Here is a 12586-nt window from a genome sequence, read left to right on the forward strand (position 1 = left end):
TGCATACTTTATTTGAACACTTCATAAAAACATTTTGGCAAAAATAAAAACAGATGGTAATCGTATTTACCGGGATTTGAACTGTTCAACGAGCTCCGCATTGGGTGGACATGGCACATTGGCAATGTTTTGTGGCAATGTATGTGTGCTCTGAACAAAATTGTGCGCAGTTCCCTGAGTATGCATCTCTACGACATTAATAAGATATTTAACAAAATCGAATTCCATTTCCTCATATACTGGTTTGACCACCCATTTTTTGCTTCTTTTCGTAAATGCCATAGTGTAGCGAAGCATCCCTAAGTTTCCTGCAGTCCTAGATTGTTGACGGCCTCCGATGCCGAAATGCAATCTCTTTGGTCTGTACTTTATGCGCATATTGTGTGAACACCTCCAAATCTCCTGTGTGACAGAATTCTGTGAGTCCCTTCAGATCTCTTGATAGACTTGTATCAAATACAATCTTCTCAAGGGCTTTGTGTGGAGGTGAAGATGGAATCAACCACTTCTTCTTCCGTGCCTGCTCCGGGGACAAAGGGCCATGTTCACATTGGTGGAAATGTTGGTTTTCTGTTCAGTGGTGAACGTTGGAAAAGTGGTGCATTATTGACTGCCATTTTTCCAGTAGAATTTCCACAGACCCATCACATGTTTTGGAGCTCCACCAAAGATGGTTGCTGAAAGACTGAGACCACTGCGAAATACTTTCCAAACGTTTTTTTTTTCCCTGCAGCCGAAATGTTTTTATTGATTGATTTAGCAACATGCCATACATCAAATTGATGTTTAATATTTGGAAACTGCCCTCTCATTATCTTGGCTATTGAAACGTGATCGTCAGTGGCTAAGAGGTTGATTTGCATTCCCCTCGATTGTAGATCTTCCAGTGATTTTATAAAACCAAGTTTCTTCATGGCCACTGAGGATTTACATTCGGACACCTGCACGACCACCAAACTCACCCTTTTTTTACTTTTCCATGTCCTGAAAGTGGTATGTGCAGTACTTAGCAGAAAATCTGGGGCTGTCACACTGTCCTTCGCCGGCTAGCCTGCACCGTTTGTCGGAGAATGTACTTTGAATAGACAATTGTTCAATTTTGCAAGCTTCACTAATGGCAGGGAAATATAATCACGTTTATATTTGTAGTACTGTGTTTTATAAATGAAATGGAGTCCCACAAACTGACAAAAACTGGATAACGTCCTGAAACTAGAGTCACTGAAAAGTAAAGCTGCTGCACACAGTAGATTGACAGCTGGCAGTTTCCCCAGCATCGTTTGAGCGGACCATGAAAATGTTTTTTGTAACATTTCACAGGTGGCATGTATTTTGAGGTTACTGCCTTGTGTTAGACGAGTCACATTCACCAATGGCTTCCCACATACTTGCCCTCTCACTGAATGCACACATTTCAGCATCTTTATAATGTCCATCAAGCAGCAGTCGAATACTATATATTTCGCCTCCTTTATTAGACTGTCGTCCTGCATTGATGTTGTTTCGGACGGAACTGTTGTGGACATATCAGCCAAACTGGACATACTATAGTTGAGATCTTTGTCTAGTTTGTCGGTCAATTGTGTTGATGCTTCAGTCTCTGTAATTTCAACATCTGTTACTTGACCGTGAATTGGAGAAAACATCAATGTCGACTGCTTTTTGGGTGGCACTTTTTTGGCAGGTGTCGATTGTGTCAAGTGCTCTGCGACTAATTCAAAAGTATCTTCAATACATTCAGTTTCATCTTCATCTGGTGGAGCAGTCGAATTGTAGCAATGGTCCAAAAACACTTTGCTGGGTTCACCAGTCACATTAAATTCATTTTCTGGCCATTGGACAAAGACATCTCGAGTCTGAACACGCCACGCCTCAATTAATAGTTCCTCCATGGTGAAAACAGTTTGGCAAGCAGCATCTCTCATTTGTGTCACTGTCCGTGTCTGCATAGTCGGTACACCATCGGGCAACTACAGGACAGATTGAAAAAAGGATGTTCAATGTAAATCCAACATGCAGCATTGGACAATTTACATTTTAAAAAAGCATAATATGAAGGCCTCAGCACAAAACAATTTCTATGCTAAAAAAGAAACTGTTTACAAATAACCTTATCTTTCTTTCTGTTCTTTGAAACCTTCATTACTCTAACAACACCAACAGCAAGCTGGTGCACCGAGTCGGATCCACATTCCTCCAATTCAATATACGGATCTTGTATACATCCCTAGAAAAGAGTATCCATTTAAAGTAAGTCATTTTTATTACAAATAATTAGACCATACAAAGTTTTAGGTTCCAAATGGTCCCTTATTTTCAGCTTATACAATTCTTTGGTGAGCCATATTTTTCTAATGATTAATACAATTAAATGATGTGCTCTTGGTCACTGGGCTGCACCGTGGTTTTCTTTAGGTCTGAAGCTGATCAGACTAAAAACTTAATCTAACTTATTGTCTTTTCTGTAAAAGAAAGACGAAAACCAAATGTCTTGCGCTCTCAGCAAACTTTATAATTGAAAAAATGGACAGATGTAATCCAGTTATTGAGAATTTTCCATATTATTATGTTTATTTTCAAAATGATAAATCAATCAATGTCCTCAGATTCATGTCTTTAATTTGAGACAGATCTTCAGGAGGGAATATCAAGTCTATTTTTCGGACTTGTATAACGTAACTAAGCCTTATCCGGCATGTTTAGTGTCAACAAAAATTAGAATGTTTATCTGAAAATGTAAAAAAACAAGTTTTACTTTTTTGTTATTAGATATGATGCAAGCACTTTCTTCAATTCTTCTCTTTTGCACATACATTTTTGACTTTTCATAAACAATAAACTTTCAATTCCTTTTCCACATTGTTGAAAACAAAATAGCAAAATAGCAATTTAGTAAATATATTGGTATTACAATAGAGTTTACTCACTTCCGGTTTTTCTCTCTGACCAATAGTTATATGTTAGTTTGAATTCACTTTAAGGAGCGTTTCCCTTTATGGTTGTCCAGATTTAATGGTAACGCTGGGGAGAAGGGAAAACCACGTGTGGTAAGTTTGTAATTGTGATCTGCTAGTATCTATTACTACTAATCTGTATCTTATTGTATTTCTACTACTGTCTATTGACTCAAGTTGATCTTACCTTCTTTGTCATTTGTTGCTTTGGCATCCGATTTTTGCAGGAATCCATCTTCGTAGCGTGCGGTCTGATAACCGTTATGCCGTGCTTCTTACTTTCGCTTTTGTGTTGACTGGGAGTCGCTGTCACGTGATGTTGTGCATCACATGATCGCAAGTCCGCCAATTTAGTTTGGGGAAAATACAGTTTTGTTTCCCTTTTCTCATTCGGTTTACCTTTTCTCTATTGTGGTGTTGTGTGCTTTTAACGATTACTGATGTGCAAAAGCTTCAAAGAAAATTCTATTTGTATAGTGACTCCAAATGGTTAGAAGCACAGTCACATGCTGGTATATGTCACGTGGTCGCATTTCTCCATTTCAGTTTCGGAATGAGACATTTATTTTCCTTATATATAGCTTACTATCTGAGCCATTGATTTTGGCTTTTTCTACTTCATAAACCCATTTTGATAAATGCAAATAATGCCGCTGAGTAACCTAATGCTATTCTTTTTCTTATCTCATTCTGCTGATCTCCGGATGCATGGTCATGTGATAATATTTGCTTGACTATTTTCCAAATAAATTCTCTATTTAATACTTACCAACTAGCTTGTGTTTAGTGCTTACAATCTATTTTAGCATGCTTATTATTGTTAGATGTGCTTTGAACTAACACAATTGAACATTTCTGACTTTGAGATTTCACATATAATTCCTAGGCTGAACAGTACTCTTTTTATAAAAGGTGTTTTAATTCATTGTCCAAATTCAAGCCTGTGTGGCAGCTGTCCAAAGTGTAGATCCAATAGGCTTCTCTCGTTCTGAGAATTTTCTCCAAGTTTCCTCCTCTCTGTGGTCTGGTAACTTTTTCTATTCCAAAAAACTTTATATCATTGATGGGTTCATTTGTGTGTTCTATTAGATGGTGATATCCCATTGGGCATCTTATATCTTTTTTGTGATGGCTCTCATATGCTCTTGAATTCTGGTTTTGAGTTTTCTCGTTGTGCTTCCCACATATATTTTTTTGCATGTACATGTGATTACATAAACTACCGTTTTAGTGATACAGTTGATAAAGTTTTTGATTTTATTTTTGGTTCCATTTGGCAAAGAAACACTTTTTTCCCATTGTCAGAGAATTGGCAACTAACAGTTGCCCTGCAAAGTTTTTTTAGTCCATATTTGAGTTAGTCCTTCTACTTGTTTCTTTGCAGTGAAATGCAAATAATTAGACCAATTTTTTTTCATTACAGGGTACTGTCAGTATGCATACCTCTGGCTCTGGATCATCTACAAGGGATGATGTAATTGTAGTGGTCGCCTCAGCATCTCCCTGAAACACAGTACTTGCATTAGTATTGGTTGAAAATATTGGAAATTGAACACACACATTGAGACACGGACACAGGTACATATCAATAGAAAACCACTAATGAAACATTGTGTAAAAGAACAACACAAAATGTAAATATGATCAGATTATCTAATTTGATGGAACTGTCAGTACGCATACATCTGGATCTGGATCAACGACAAGGGATGATGTAATTGTAGTGGACGCTTCAGCATCTCCCTGAAACACAGTACTTGCATTTGTATTGGTTGAAATATTGGAAATTGAACACATACATTGGGACTTGGACACAGGTACATATCAATAGCAAACCACTAATGAAACATTGTGTAAAAGAACAACACGAAATGTAAATATGATCAGATTATCTCATTCATACCTTGACCAACAAACAGTTAGATTCAGCAAGCAGAGTAGTTAGTGGCAGGGGAACAGGGCGATGTTCACAGGTAGCACAGTGAAGAGTTGACTCGCAGCGGTCACAGAAGTTCATAGCACGACGAGGAGCAGATTAGCATCGGTCACCGGGGTTCTCAGGTAGCACCTTCACGAGTAGACTTGTAGTGCTCAACGATGTTCTCATGATAAATATCAAGTGGTTTATAAAGAATTACAAAAAGAGGTGTGTATGTGAATGAATGACGTGTATATGTTGTGGTATTATGTGGGTTGCAGGGGCGCAGCCTGCTTCAAGGGGAGCCTGCCTGTAGACATGGGGTCTGACGAGGGCATGTGAACAATGACCCCTGCGCGTAAGATACCTCTGAAGTGTACATGGTGTTTGGCACCTTGGCCGTTCGCGCCCCTGACAACACCCCTTGGCAGCGCACATCCACTGGTGCCAACTGCCTTTGATAACATAGGGGGATGGATGGGCCTGGGGCATGCAGACAAGGCACTGGAACACTGCTGAATGGAGACACGCTTATGTGGATTGCAGGGGCATGGCCTGCTTCAAGGAGAGCCTGCCTGGAGACACTGGGTCAGAGGAGGGCATGTGAACATTGACCCCTGCGCGAAAGATACCTTTGAAGTGTACATGGTGTTTGGCACCTTGGCCGTTCGCAACCCTGACAGCACCCCTTGGCAGTGCACACCCACTGGTGCCAACTGCCTTTGATAACGGAGGGGGGATGGATCGGCCTGGGGTGTGCAGACAAGGCACCGGAACACTGCGGAATGGAGGCACACTTATTTGGATTGAAGGGGCGCGGCCTGCTTCAAGGGGAGCCTGCCTGGAGACACGGGGTCGGAGGAGGGCATGTGAACAATGACCCCTGTGCGTAAGATACCTTTGAAGTGTACATGGTGTTTGGCACCTTGGCCGTTCATGCCCCTGACAGCACCCCTTGGCAGTGCACATCCACTGGTGCCAACTGCCTTTGATAATGGAGGGGGGATGGAAGGGCCTGGGGCGGTCAGACAAGGCACCGGAACACTGCTGAATGGAGACACACTTGATTCACTGAAAAACTGAAGCAACCATTGATAAAAAAAATGTTGTGTTTTATTTTGTTTCTTATTTTGATGGCATAAAACTACTACACATTGTAAATGTCTGTTTGCAGCACAGTGAGGGAAAATCCCCTGTACTGACCACTGTCACTGGGAAAAGTTTCTCTAATGGCACCAACGACACAGGCGGGTATTACTCATCGAACGCTGTGTCGAAGCCTCCCATGAAGCCACCATGTAAAAGAACGATAGGCCACCAGCCTGTACCACCTATGAAAGAGGAAGATAAAGACTGTTTTTAAATTACCAACATAAGTGTATTAAACCTTAGTTGTCAATGACAATTCTTGTATCCAATAGCACTTTTGCCAGTACAAATGCTACCTAGACACTGCACAATATTGAACCACTATTATGTGACTATTACTAGAGAATTGCAAGACTAAATTGGTATGACAATGATATATTGAAATTATGACAATATAGGAGACAGCCATGAAATAGTAGTGGCCTAACTGACATCACAACCAGAGTATACTTACTCGTTACTTGGATTACAAGGGCGAACTGTTGCACGAAGTTTGTGCATAAGCACCATCAAAATCCTCCACACGGACCGTGTGAGGCAGGCTGCCCTGAAGTCTGGCAGCTCAGAAACGCATTGCGGCCGTGGTGCGCCTTCGATATGTAGGACAAGCATCCAGAGTTCTCCACCTCGGTTGGCAATTAGCGCACACGGATTGCAGGTACACCAGGCTCTTCATTTGTTGAATAGTCCTCCCAACTGTCGTCTGAAGCCCCATTGTTTCCACATCTTTCTCTTTCCAGTAATTCCGCCTTGGAAAACTCGGGCTCGTACTGGTAGGGAATTGTTGTTGCCACTGTGTGGTAAACAAATGAAAATAATGTATAGCAATGGTACTGGTATCTGTTCGCACCTGCTACAAGCAACAAAGGTTGCTGATCAGAGCACAGAAACGAGTCACAGAATACTCAAAGAAATACAGTGAGAAGAATGGAATAGAAAATCTGATGTTGTGTGTTGTGACATGGTCTGTTTATACTTATTGAGGAACGAGGCGTCCTGCCATTTCTATGGCGACACATCATTAGCTGAAGTGCAGAGAATGTTGACACAAGACGTGCTTTGGTGTTGTGAAATGGGCAGTACGCGTCTAGTCATTTCAGGCTCAGGCGCGGGGGATATGATTTAGTGCCGCAACCGCAGTCTACCCTCGGCGATGCGTCAACTGATAAGATTATCACAAGATGGCTGCGCCCTGCGGCCTGATTTCGCTTGTGTACAAAAGACGAAAACTCTGGTAAGGTGCATAGGAAATGTTTGTACGATCGATCAACGTATGGTTAAAAACACATGGCCGAACCATAGGGACAATAATATTTCTGACTGCACCATTCCTTTAAGACTGTTATTTCTATAATCGAACAACACAGTAATGTAAAAGTTTTAAGGTTTAAATGTAATTTTTATGGCTTTAAAACAAGATATTGTGGCTGTCCATAGCATGTATGGGACGGAAACGCCAGGAAAAAGTGAATCATGGGAAAAGTGCATATGGTGGAACGTTAGAAATTAATGAAAATATGCTCTACGATAATATGTACACATATCTAAAATTGTGTAACTTTGGGTGAAGCGGTTCCCACTAAAAAGCACAAAAATTCGGAGTCTCTGTCTGTCCGTCTCTTTTTCTCTCTATCTTTTCATCTTTCTCTCTCTGTCTACAAACCTATGGTTGTTTGATGAATACTCGTAAGCCCCTATAATGCACATCACCATATGTCATCAAGTCTACAAGACATTCATACAGTGACCACTCAACGGAGAGGGAAATAAAACTAACCCTAACAGCAACGCACACGGCTGCATCAACAATTATTGTAATTCTTCTTTTAGGATTTATAACGTAGTAAAGAGTTTCAAAAGTAAAAGCAGTAAGTGCAATCAAGATATGCATAGGCATTAGTGCATCAAATAATTAAAAACAAATATGTCTATTGCGAATTAGCAATGTTATCTTGTTAAACATGTAATAACATTGAGCATCCCCTAAATCAGATAACTAGTTTCCCCCGTCTCCTACCATCAACAAGATTTACTTTTTTATATTTCAAAATAGCTTGATGCGTCAATGGTATGATCAACAGGGTTGGGATGAAGGGTAAGCATCATATCTCCTGACCCCCTTACAAGTACTGCATGGCAAATCATCAGGGTCATTCCATACAGTGTGGGCATCTGTGTCAGGTTGTTAGTTATATAATTCTATATAGTGCCTGCTTTTGTAAGGAACAAATGTGGAAGTGCATTCAAAAGGGGGGTTTGCCAGTTTGCATGGCAACTGGAGGGAATCCTTATTGCTTGTATGCATGATTTAGGTTAGCAAAGCATGTGCACAGGTAGTTTGGTATGTGAGATGCCCTCTGCATGAGCGCTCCTCGGGCGGTGGTGCACAGGCAGAGAACACACTCATGGAGCCAAGTACAAGATGCAAAGGAGTGACTGAGATAACCTATAGGGTTTCTTCAAATGGTGCTTGTTGCACTTAGCCTAAAAGTGAAAGCTCTTCCATTCCATGATTTATTAAAAAATATAAGAGTTAACAACCTCAAATGTATCTATACACATATCTAATTTAATAAGCAATCATCTCTGAAAATCTATGCTTCGTAACACTTGTTGGGAAGTCAAAACCACATTACAGGTTGTAACTCTTGTTCAAGGGTGCCATATTTGTCTGACAGTTAAATAAACAGATACGACCATTCATCAGATATGTAATGATACTAGAAACATTACTGTATGACTTATGGTTCCTGAGAAAATGAACACAATATGACTGTCCATCTAAAATAATGGCAATCTCTTAACATATATGCATATTTTGACTTCAATTGCACATTACGTTTCATTTTCCCACTCAACATGAAATCTGGACATCTGCTTTCTTTGTTGATTTTGCATGCAATTCATATTTTATTATTCTTTCTCCCAAGGATAATTGATAATGTATTGCTTATCGCCGGGAGCAAGCCCCAAACCATCATTAATTCCTTCTTGGTCACTGCTGTGGCTTCAAACGATGTTTTAGATGGAAAGATGATAGGGGACAGGTCACTGTTTGAGTGTTCTAACCATTAACTAAAGCCATTTCCCCCGAACCAAACTGAAGCCATTTCTCTTGAACAGAAACCCAGCCAATTCTCCTGGACAGAACCTGATGATTTTATGTTAATTCTTTTTGTTACAATGGAGGCTTTTAAAACTGGACCTCAAATCATATGCCGAGTTCTCTTGTGCCATGCCATCAGTGTTCATCTTTAAATTGTACTTTATATCAGACTGGCACAGGCACCTTAGTTTCACTGGTAAACAGCTCCTTTCAGTCCCATAAGCAAATATCTATTTTGCATTCTTCTCTCTTTTCATGAAAAGTGCCTTACATGTTCATATGTAGTGAAAGGTAGGCCTCTGATTTAGTTCTTTGTCATTCACTCATATGGCACTCTAAACTTTAGTCTTCCTTATCGCAGTTTCTTTTTAAACAGTTACAACAAGCCATCAATTTCATTGAGATATATATATGTATATATATATCTTTAAATTTCACTTCTGCAGTGTTGTTTAATTTTCTTTGTTCCTGGTTTCAAGCTGCAGAATGCACACATTTTCCATGGTGTCTCTGTCTTATCAAAGGAAACAGTGTTTTCCTGTATTGCAGTTTAAAAATGAATTGCTGGCATTTCTGTCTGCCAGTAGAAATTGTGCTTTCCTCATTTCTAAGACAGTATTTCTGAATTGTTTTGGCCCAATTAATTTTATTTCTCCAGAAACAGTATTTTTATGTGGCAGTCATCTCTGTGTATTTTCAATGCTCTGCATTTTAGGCTCAACATAGCCAAATGCAGTTTCCATTTTGCCTGGGGCTGCCTTACAACCCCAACCCCCGTCCTTAATTTTCATGACGTAGCGGGTATAAAAGGGCAGACGAGAGTGACTTTTTTTTGTTCAAGTCAAATTCGTTGAGGGCACATGTGCCTTTCTCTTTTCTTCCACATGGAGTGGGCAGACCAGTAGTCACCTCTTGATTTTTGCATTCCAGGGGTATGGAAAGGACTCCTCTCCTTTTTTTGTTTTTCATGGTTCCTTTCCAAGGTCCCTGGTGTCCTCCCAGGACTCCACTCTTCCGGTCCCCAGGCTGGAAGGAAGGATGTTACCAATTCTAAAAATAGGAGTAAAAAGAGTTGTTAAGTATTTTTGGTTAGACATTATTTCCCTGGACAATATTACATGTAAATTGCGAAACATAGATTGTATTTCACATTTCCATAAACACTCTTTCATCTTCTATCAAATTGATTTAAATAATATGAATATTTAAATGAATTACTCACCTATTCTATATATATATATTAGTTTCCATCCAGGGTTTTGATCTCACCTTCATTCCTCAGATGATACCTCAGCTCTAACTCCAGGGGGCTTCTCAATCACTCTTAAAGCTAGCTTAGGATGACAGCATTTTAACTGATTGAAATGTATCCATTTCTCTTCTGACTGTTCTCCTTTTGGGATGCAGATCTTATAGGCAATGGGTGAGATTTTGTCCACAATTTCAAAACTGCCACGGCAAGTCATTTCCATTCCTTGTCTGTTTTTTAAGAAGTTGTACAAGCAAATATTGTCACCTACCTCATATTCCTTTTTCATTGTCTTCAAGTCGTAGTATAATTTCATCCCTTCAGACGACTTTTTAAGTTGCACATGCTTGAGATGCTTCCTTAGGTTCTCAATGTACTCATTAGTAGTGAATGTGTTGTTCAGTGCCTGCTCCTGAGTGCTATAGAGCAGATGCTGAGGTAACACAATTTTCTGTCCGTCCGACAAGCAGCAATCAAATGTCCTAACTGGTTCCAGAGCCTGCCACAAACATCTTCAATATGCTTAAAATGGTTTTCTTGTATCTCTCAACCCCTCTGCCCGATGCCAGGTGGTAGGCCATGCAGAGTTTTCTCTTTACCACTAGAATCTCCCTCATCTTGATCATCGTCTCACTGGTAAAATGAGTTCCTTGGTCTGACTCAATCCTTTCCAGGAAGCCAAAATGAGAGAAGATGTGATTGATCATTAGTGCAGCAGTTGTCTCCACCTTACAATTCTGGGCAGGGAGACATTCTGTTGCAGTCAACATGTACTTGTTTCCTCGAGATGAGCAAATGACTGGCCCGATGAAATCGACTTGCAAATCTGACCAAGGCAGTGTCACTCCCCATTTTTGTATGGAAGAGCTGTATCTTGGGGAATTTGGCTGAAATTGTGCACACACACGACACCCCTTTAGATATATGTTGAGATCCTGGCCCATATGTGGGCAGTATGCAACCTCACACACAATTTGCAATGTAGTGTGAAAACCCCTATGACCTGCTTTGATGTGCTATAGGTATGATTCAACATCAGGGTCTAGAATGAGGTACATACCACCCACTGGTCACATCCAGATAGATACCTCTGTACCAACAGACCACATTGGATTTGAAAACGTTTGGAAAATGTCATCCACACCCAGAGATCCTCTTTATCAGTATAATCTGATTATGTTAGAAGAAAACTCACAGGGCTTTACATGTGTCAATAGAATGTTCCAATGATAGAGTCCTCTTTTTTACAGTGATCAAATCTGCATGTGGGGCATGTTTACTCCACTGAGCAGTTGAGAGTTCACTGTTCGCATGAGTTTGAGACCTGGTGACATCTGTGACTTCGATTTCACCAGCAGGGATTCTGTATCTATGAAATCCCCATGCAGAGCGCCAGTTTTAGGCAATTGGTCAGCCAGGTAATTCCAAGACTTATCTGGCCCCTTTATTTTGGAATGACCTCTTATGTTTTTAAAATATACGGTCATCACATTAGAGTTCAGCAGATTGAACAACAGTTGACTGGGTCAGTGTCCCATGTTTTAAGGGTTTTATGTTAGCAGAAAACATGCCTTGATTCTTCCATTTATCGGGTATTCCATGAACTCATTCCTGACATAGTCAGAGACAGTGATTAGCACGAGTTCTTTGAGTTGGTGGTGTGCTGCGGTGAGGATGGATTGATGAACAGCCATCAACTCTGCCCATTGACTATTTTGGGGTACTATTTTGTAACCGGCAGAGTGTTCCAAAGCATCAATCACTCAGGCATTCCCAATGCCAGCCATTCATTATGTTTCTATGTTATTGGCAACATGGTAGGAACACCCTTACACATAAACTGTGGGTATTCTCTGGCAACTGTATTCTTATTACACCTTGTGTGGGCAAGTTAGGTGCACCTCCATATTGTCTTTGGTCCTTAGACTTTCATCCATGATGCAGTTTCCTTGAGCACAATCATGAAAGCCAGCCAATTCTTTCTCTACAGGACTCTTCTTCTTTTGGCCATATCTGACCTCCACAGGAAAGCTTTGCATGGACAGAATCTAAGATTAATTCTAGAATTACTCACATCCCCAGCCCGGATCCTGTCACTTTGTAAATATTCTCTACAATGATGTGCTCCCTCCTGGATAAATGGATGACAATGTTTCAATGTCCATACCGTTTCCAGGAGTGCCTTTTCACAGTTGTTGAATTTTGACTCC

Source organism: Ambystoma mexicanum, chromosome 5p, assembly GCF_040938575.1.
Source record: "Ambystoma mexicanum isolate Mex_15411 chromosome 5p, UKY_AmexF1_1, whole genome shotgun sequence".
Taxonomy (NCBI): domain Eukaryota; kingdom Metazoa; phylum Chordata; class Amphibia; order Caudata; family Ambystomatidae; genus Ambystoma; species Ambystoma mexicanum.